This window comes from Arabidopsis lyrata, assembly GCF_000004255.2.
Source record: "Arabidopsis lyrata subsp. lyrata unplaced genomic scaffold ARALYscaffold_6, whole genome shotgun sequence".
Classification (NCBI taxonomy): Eukaryota; Viridiplantae; Streptophyta; class Magnoliopsida; order Brassicales; family Brassicaceae; genus Arabidopsis; species Arabidopsis lyrata.
In genome coordinates this window covers 14,137,744-14,146,655 of record NW_003302550.1, presented here as the reverse complement: position 1 = coordinate 14,146,655, position 8,912 = coordinate 14,137,744, and positions in this window count along the sequence as shown.

The window sequence follows — 8,912 nt, the reverse complement described above, 5'->3', positions numbered from 1 at the left end:
CTGTGATAAATGACGTCTTTTCTTGATCTTCGGGGTTCATCATTATCTGATTATAACCCGAGAAGGCGTCCATGAACGTTAACAGCTCATTTCCAGCGGTGGACTCTACAAGTCGATCTATATGCGGGAGCGGGAAACTATCTTTAGGACATGCTTTATTCAGGTCTGTAAAATCGATGCAAACCCTATCTTTCCCGTTCTTTTTCTTGACAACGACAGTGTTTGCTACCCACTCCGGATATTGCACTTCTCTTATGGACCCTATCTTCAAGAGTTTATCCACTTCGTCGTTTACTATTTTTGCCCGCTCCACTCCAAGCTTCCTTTTTATTTGTTTCACCGGTTTGAAGCTTGGATCTACGTTTAGTTCATGACAAATTATACTCGGATTTATGCCCGGCATGTCCGCTGCTGACCATGCAAACGATGCTTTGTTTTTCCTTAAGAGTTCGATCAAAGCTTCTTTTATTTGGCCAGTCAAAGTTGCTCCAATTCTAATTTTCCGGTCCGGCTTGTCTTCTTCCAGTACCACTTCGACTACTACATCCTCTTTCTTCTGCCCACTAGGAAATTTTGTTTTTAGTCCTTCTTTTGCGGGCTTCGTTAGTTGCTATTGAATCTTCATACGGTGGCTAGCTAAGTAACAAGTCCGTGAAGCTTCTTGGTCTCCCCGAATTGTTTCCACCCCATTTGATGTTGGAAATTTGATACATTGATGGTATGTAGAGGGAACTGCTTTCATTCGATAAATCCAGGGAGTCCCAAGGATGATGTTGTAAGCTGCGGGCTTATCGAAGACGACAAAGTCCACAATTTTCGATACTTTTTTGGCAAGGACCGGTAGCTTGATTGTCCCGAGAGACATGGCTGATTCGCTTGTGAATGCAACTAATGGAGACGGAGGTCCTACTATGTCTCCTCGGCTGATTCCCATTTTTTCTAGAGTACTTAAAAAGATCAAGTCGACCGAACTGCCTGTATCTATAAGGATTCTTGATACTTCGAAGTTTGCGACATCAAGAGTAATGACTAGAGCATCGTCATGCGGTCTTTCGAGATGCCGCGTTTCTTCTTCGTTAAATGATATTGAAGCACCTTGAAAATCAATTTCTTCGCTCAAGCTTGCTTTGAGTAAGACATTTCGTCTATGTTTTTTGATGGAACTTATTGAATCTCCGCAAAATCTGGAACCTCCTAGAATCACATTGATCTTCCCCTTCGAACTCCTTGGTTCTTCCTCGTTGGATAACCTTGGTCTTTTGGAATCTTGATCTTTGGAGTTTTCCTTTGCTTCGTGGTATTCCTTCACAAAATCTTTTATATCGAATTTAGAAAGATTGCCACTGGCCCAAAGCTCCGCGAGGTGCTTTTTAAGAACGCTGCAATCCTTGGTTAAATGTCCGGTTACTTTATGAATGTCGCAATATAGACTTTCATCACGGACCCAAGTGTTTGATCTTCCTTTCCCTTGGAATTGCTTCCCGACGGAATTGTTGAAGGGTTGCGACCCGAACTTCCTTGGTCCTTTGCTCTCTCTAGGCTCGAACTTCTTGGTAGGGACGGTGATTGCCGGCTTTTCTTGTTTATTCCGTTTGGTAAAACTTTCTTTTTCGTCTTCTACCTCCATCCAATTGTTTGCGCGGAAGAGTGCATCCTAAATTGTGTCTGGTTTATGAAGTATTAAGTCTTCTTTAAACCTTGAATCATGTCGCAATCCTTTTCGTAGGGCAGATAAAGCTGATTGCTGTGAGATTCTTGGGAGTTTTGATAGCACTCCTTTGAATTTGGTGATGAAAACTCGAAGTGACTCATTAGATCCTTGCGTTAAGTTCCACAGATCGGCATCCAAAACGCTTTTATCCATAAGGATAGAGTATTGCTTTAAGAACACGGCTGATAGTTCGTCGAAATTGCTGATCGAACCCGGCTCTAATTGGGTGAACCACATTAGAGCTTGGCCACATAGATTCTCCGAAAACAGCTTGCAATAGCCTGCGTCCTCATCAGCTTCATCCAATTCGACTCTTCCTGCAGCGATCAGAAAGGCTGCAAGATAGCTTTTTGGATCCTCCAATCCGCTGTAAGGGTCCAACTTGAGCTTCCGGGAATCTTTGATCCTCAAACTTGTAATTCGCGGGATAAAAGGGGTTCGCCTAGCTTCTTCAATGACTCGATTGATGTCTGGCTCCGAACTTGTAGCCTGATGAAATTTTGATTTCATTTCTTTTAATTCCTGGCTAACCTTCCTCATGGTCTCGAACTGGTCGAGGTTCTCCTGCTCGTACTGAGCTGCAAGTTGTTCTTCATCCCCGAGCTGCGTCTCTTCTTCCGACGTCTGAGCTACATTATTAGTAGCACCGGGAGTTGTTTGCCCGCTGGTTTCATTTCGTGCAGCGGAACTTGGCGAGTTGAATATCCCTCTTCGGGTTCCCACCGGGTTTCCTGCACTTAAAGAGCGAACACGAGTTTGTATATTATTGACGTTTTGACTAAGAGATACCTGGGATGTTTGCAACGTATCGACGGCCTTCTCCACATCCGAGAACTTTTGTGATATGTCCGACATGGCTTGCTGCATAGCTTTGAGGGTTTCGGCCAATGATGTCTCAACGGCGTCTCCTCCGGATATTGTCGCTTATCTCGGAAATGTAGAAAAGAAGAAATCTGACCACTCAAGAATCCTGACTTCCCCACAGACGGCGCCAAAATGTGGAAGTCGGATTCACACACTCAAGTATTTTGTTAAGTGGGAAAGATTATTCTTGAGGGACAAAAATGAATACGTAAGAACTTGTAAATTGATACGAAAATTGCTATAGTATTTCTCTCTTGAGAGGATGATCCCCTTTACATGGCCATTGGCCTCTATATTTATACATAGATAAACGACATTAAAATGAGTAATTAAGTACAATTATTTCTTCTTAAATGTGTCCGTTTTGATTCTTCGGCTTTAATGCTCAACGTTTGAATTTGAGTTGACTCTGGTCTTCATGGGCCTCGCCTCTTTTGGCCCAAGTGTCCTTGAACCGACTTACCCGTGTCTTCTACACCGAACTCGTGTCACAGTGAAGTCACTTCGGATTCTTGAAATGGTGACAACCACTTCGACCGTCCCTTCGGCTCACGGGTCCAATGGGCTTTATCCTTTACGGGCCATTATCCTGATTACGTGGCAATCTTTGGTTGGTCTCGTACTTCTGGTGCGGGATCCGACACCAACAATGCCCTTTATCCGATCGTGGATCGGAACCTTATTGATGGCCTGCCCCTAAAGGACAACGCCTGGAGGAAGTTTTGGTTCTTCTTCCGCATAAATAATTTTTCTATTCAGAGTTCTTCCGAAATCCTTCGAATCCACTGGTCATCGAATTTGGGTAGAAACTAGGACTTAACTGAATAAACTCCTATGTTATTTCAAACTGCGTTTCAACATTTCCTTGTTTTCTCGCAGATCCCTAAATTCGGCCAGTTAATTGGAATTCTTTTACTTTGGAAAGAATTCACGGTGCCGGATTTTCTGTCAGAATGAGCCTCACTCACCCCGTCGATCCTCCTCCCGCTGAGATTGATCTCTCGAGTCTAAATGCCCGAGACAGGAGAAATATCAAAGAGGCAAACAAAAAGGTCAAAGATCAGATTTCCCTAGTCGGGAGAAATAAGAAAAATGCAACTTCCACCGGGGACGACAAAGTCTACCGGAAAACTCTCCTAGTTGACGATGGATCTCTTGAAGGTTTAAAGTCAATGGCGGTTGCTGTGAACAATGCTCCTTCCCCCACCCCAGCAACAGACAACGTGGTCGCTGCCACTGCTGAGGAAGAAGGCCTTACAGGTGATTCTTCTCTCATGAAGAAGAGGAAGGCCGATGAACTTGAACCCCTGCTCCAGGGACGTCCCAAGAACACAAGGAAGGGCAGAGCCGCTCCTTCGAATCTGTCTATTCCTGAACCTGCTGAAACTCAAGATGTAAATCCTGATTCATGAATTGTTTTAAATGAACCACTAGGTTCAGGGATGTTACCCCCTAGACGTCCCCGAGGCAATACTTCTAGGGTTCGATCGTCTCCGAGCTCGGGACTTGTTGCCAGAGCTTCATCCCAATCAGGTAACCTTTAATTATCATATTGTTACTTGAGATTAATCGACTTTTTTAAGAAGCTCAATCGTCACATAACTATCTTTATTCTAGATAAAGAGAAGATTGGGAATATGTTTAGGTGCTTCCACACCCGCTTTGGGAAGAAACTCCCGCCCTTTGAGTGGTGGAAGCCTGATATCAAGAAGATGTATATCAGCCATTCATTCCACTCCTCCAAGGTTTGACTATTTGCATCCTTAAACAACCGAATTCGATTTTTTTTTTTAAATGCATCTTCTTTCATTAGGCAACTCTGGACGTGAATGGCATCATCAATCATTACGAAGAGGAGCTTGCCAAAGTTTTTAAGAAAGCTGATGTTGCTGAAGGAGAGGTTGAGAAACTGCAATCTTCCAGTCGGCTTGTGCAGGAGACTGCCCGCCTCGACTCCGCTCACCAGGAAGAAATCGAGCGACTCGGCTCACCAGGAAGAAATCGAGCGACTCGAAAGATCCGGCGAGGAGACAAGGAAGACTTTGACTGAGACAGAGCAAAAACTAGAGACTGCCCTTGCTGATCATAACTTCGCAAAAGGCGAGATCGAGCTCCTGAGATCAGAGCTTAACAGGGTTAAAACAGCTGCAGAGGAGCTCGAACGCAAAAATGAATCTCTTTCCGAAATGAAAGATCGAGATGTTCGCAAAATATCTCATGATGCTCGGAAAGAGGTTAAAGGAGCTGGGCAAAAATTTCTTCTTGCTGTGCAGGAATTTATCAATGCAGATAAAGCTTAGAACAAGCTTAACTCCGAGCGTGATGAGATGAAGAGCAATCTCGACCTGATCAAGGAGATAGAGGACGGAACAGTCAACTTGGCTGAAGAAAAGGAGACAGTTGGCGCTGAGCTCGCGGAGACTGAAGCTAAGCTAGCTACTGCTCCTCAGCCGTATTTGAATTTGCAGCAGTTTGCTTCTGAGTTCGCTGATTCCCCTCCATTGACTGAACCATATATTGTTTGTCTCTGGACGAGATGATGTTAACTGGTTCTCCTCGCGTTCATTTTAATGGGTTCGGAACCAATGTTAACAGAATCTCCTCGGGACGAGCTTAGGGGTTCTCTGGTCAGGATCCTGCCATCTCTTCGATTATGGGAGACGGCCTTGAATCGAGGAGCGAACCTCCTCAAGATGTTAGCTCGCTTAATCCTGAGGTGGTTCCCACAACTCAAGACGCTGTCGTCGGGGGAACTCTTGTCTCAAGCCAAATAGGAGATGAAGGCGGTTCGCCTATGAATGAATGATGGTGATTGCATTCACCTTTTATGGGGATTGTCACTTTAATTTTAAAACATGAAATTCGCTTTGTTGGCCATGGGGCTGTTTATTTCTTTCTGGAGTTTTCTGCCCAAGGGGGCTTTTATTATTGTCTTGAATAATTTGCCCAAGGGGGTTCTTAATTAAAATTTCTTTTGAAAGAAATATTTAATCTTGGTGGAAACCATCGATTTTACCTAGAGAGTTTGCAAAGTCCTCCTAACCGAAATGGTTTTAGAATTATAGGAGAGATAGACTGATCAGACCTACTTGCCTTTTTTAAAGAAAAAACATTGGATTTTTTCTTCAGTCTCTCGGTTGCGAGGTTAGAGCTCGGCTTACAAGAACACTTCGCGATACTTCAAATGTGTTCGATTAGAGAACTCTCCAGTAAGAACTGTTTGCTTCCTCTAAAAAGATAAAAAGGTGTGATACCATTTATTGATTGTCTTCGAATTTCGAGTTCGAAATTAAGTTCGCCTACTAAGTGTTAAGTGATACTTGAATAACCTATATCTCGTAGGTCTTGTTTGTGCATGTACACGAAAATCGAAAGGTTATAACTACCAGATCAATAGATTGACGTTTAACTTCCGTTTTCAATAAATACTCAAGTGAGTAATCTTACATATTTTTCCTATATAAGGAGAGCAAGATTTTGGGAACTTCCCAATAAACCTTTTTCTTGCAGTTCTCTTTTTCTTGTTTTCGATGGCCTCTCCTCAAGGCGAACCTTATGGTCCTAATCCACCACGACTCCCTTCAAGCGAATCTCTTTTCCCGACGGGGGATGGATTCACTCCACAAGGGGTGGCTATTCCTTGTTTTCTTTCTTCTATGTCTAAGGAAGAACAGATCGAGTGCCATGAATTCATGGAGCAGGTTCGAACCCGGTACCAATTGTTTCAGGGTTTTATTTGATAAATTTGTAACGCATCTGTTCTTTGCAGATCACGGAAAGGTACGCTTTCCTTTGCTCCGAACGGCAACGCCTTGGAAAGAAACGCCGTAACCTTGAGGACCGGATTGCTAGAACGGAAAGGAAGATCTAACGTTTGGAGTCGGACGTTCACAACTGGGAGAGGAGGGGATTTGACTCTATCGCCCGCATTCCCAGCTGTCTTCGAGAACACATCAGATTTCTGAAGAAGCATTGGGATATCTATCAAAGGAGCCTCGAACCCGACGAACGCGAAAACGATTCGTCATCAGACGAAGTTCCTTCTGCGAACCCTCCTCCTTCTTAATTATTCATTATTTTGTAATATACTATTGGGCTGGAGGCCCAACGATATTAATCATATTTCCCTTTTTGCCTTAAATTTGCCGATTTACTCAAATCTTATTTAATGCGTTTAATCTAGGGAATATAATTAGCAATTAACTCGATTTATATTTTTCACGAAAGTAGTAATTTCAGATTTGGGAAATCGTCAATTAACCCTCTTAAATGTGGTCAAGTATTTTTTTTTTTTTAGTATAAAGCAGGTGTAATTCGTTATTGAATTTTACCCACAATAATTCTACAAAAATGTTCAAGGAAGGGAACTCCTCAGAGAATCCTTCCAATTCATTCAAAGTGATAAGTGATGATCTTCCGGGGGAGTCAGATATCAAGCTTATAAAAGCAGGAGAATCTGGCGAACCAGAAGATTCAAGAATATTGAGGAAGGGAACCAGCATTCAGGTTCCGATCGTATTAATCGAGAGATTGTCAGCTCAAGATCGTGTCAAGGCCGAGGAGTTTATTACCAAGGTATTATTAATCCTAATGATTTAACTCTTTTTGTTATTGCTAAACAAAGCGTTTCATTTTCTTCAGCTTATCATTCGACACGACGAGCTCGAAGATATGAAAAAAGAGATTAGGAAAAGGATAATGGAACTAGAGAAGCGTCGCCTCGATATTGCTCGTGAGCTTCATCGCGTCGAAGCCCATCCTTCCGATTGGATCGAACTAGGACTTGAAGAGTACGGAAACATGCCAGGTTGTATTATGAGCATCGTTGACCTCGCAGGTCAAGGAGCAGAGCTATTCCGTAACTCAAGACCCTTATAGATCTGGTTCTAGCTTATCTATAAATATTTATTTATACATTGTTCGCAACGTATTTTTATATTCATGCTCGAATATTGAATTTATAAAAACAAGACTCCATGACTGGAATAATATTTTTATTTTTATATTATAGTTGGACTCGTGTTTAGCGAGCTGCCTACGTACCCAAAATAGGATCAAGCCAAATCGTAGTTCGATTGTGTTTGCTTTAGTAATAGAACTTTTTCAAGTTGATGATGTTCCAAGGCCTTTGAACGAGGTTTCCGTCAAGGTCTTGTAAACGGTAAACACCATTTCGGATCTTTTCTGTGATTTGATAAGGGCCTTCCCAGTTAATACCGAGTTTTCCAGCTCCTTCTTCTTTTGTGTTATCGAACACTCGCCTTAAAACAAAGTCTCCTACATTTAAAGGTCTGTTTTTCAACTTTGAGTTATAGTACCGAGCGGTCAATTGCTGATAGTTTTGAAGTCAAATAAGGGATTGATCTCGCCTTTCATCGATTTTATCAATAACGTTTTCTAATAATTTAGAATTTAGTTATTCGTTAAGAGGAGCTTCGCTCCGGCGTAAACCAGGAACATTCAGCTCGGCTGGGACTACAGCTTCCATCCCATATACTAATGAGAATGGAGTTTCTCCCGTTGCTCGTCTCGGGGTTGTTCGATATGCCCACAACACAGGTTGCAGTCGTCATATGATAGTAGGATTTTAGCTAAGATCAATTATCCTTAAATCACTATCATGTCATTGCAGTATTTAAGGTGTCAATCCAAATGGGTGTGATGCTAGCAATCAAGATGCAATCAGATTTTACAGAGTCAAGCCAAGCAATAACAGGTTTTGATGTTGTTAACAATCCTAAGTGATCATGCAAAAACAGAAATTATAACAGAAATAGCTAATATACTCGACCAACACAGCCTGATGCCAAGCACTGGGCGTGGTCGAGTATCAGGTCGAGTAACAGCAGAAACTGCAATAAAACTACTCTACCACACAGTCCGTTTGCCAGACACTGGATGTGGTCGAGTAACAGGTCGAGTACCAAATGGAAACTGCAATAAAACTACTCTACCACACAGTTCGTTTCCAAACCACTGTGTGTGGTCGAGTACTTCAAGTGAATTAAGCCAAAAACGAAAATTAAGAACCAAGTGACAAGATCAAGCAATCAAAAGCGATGTAAACAAAGAAATCAATTGGAAGAGAAATTCCCGAGGATGGGGTGATCGAGTAGTGAAGTCTCCTTAATCTAACAGATGGTTAACATGCTCAACAAACTATCCCTAGACAACAAGTTCAATAGCCAAATCAAAGTGCTACCGCAACAGAGATCCTCAAGCAAAGCTAGTCCCAGACTCAATCACCATTGACGAGAGCTAACCTAACAGGCATTACGAAACAACAAGTCTAAGCCAAAACGCTCCCTGTAACCAATACCTTGGTACAGAGCCACGA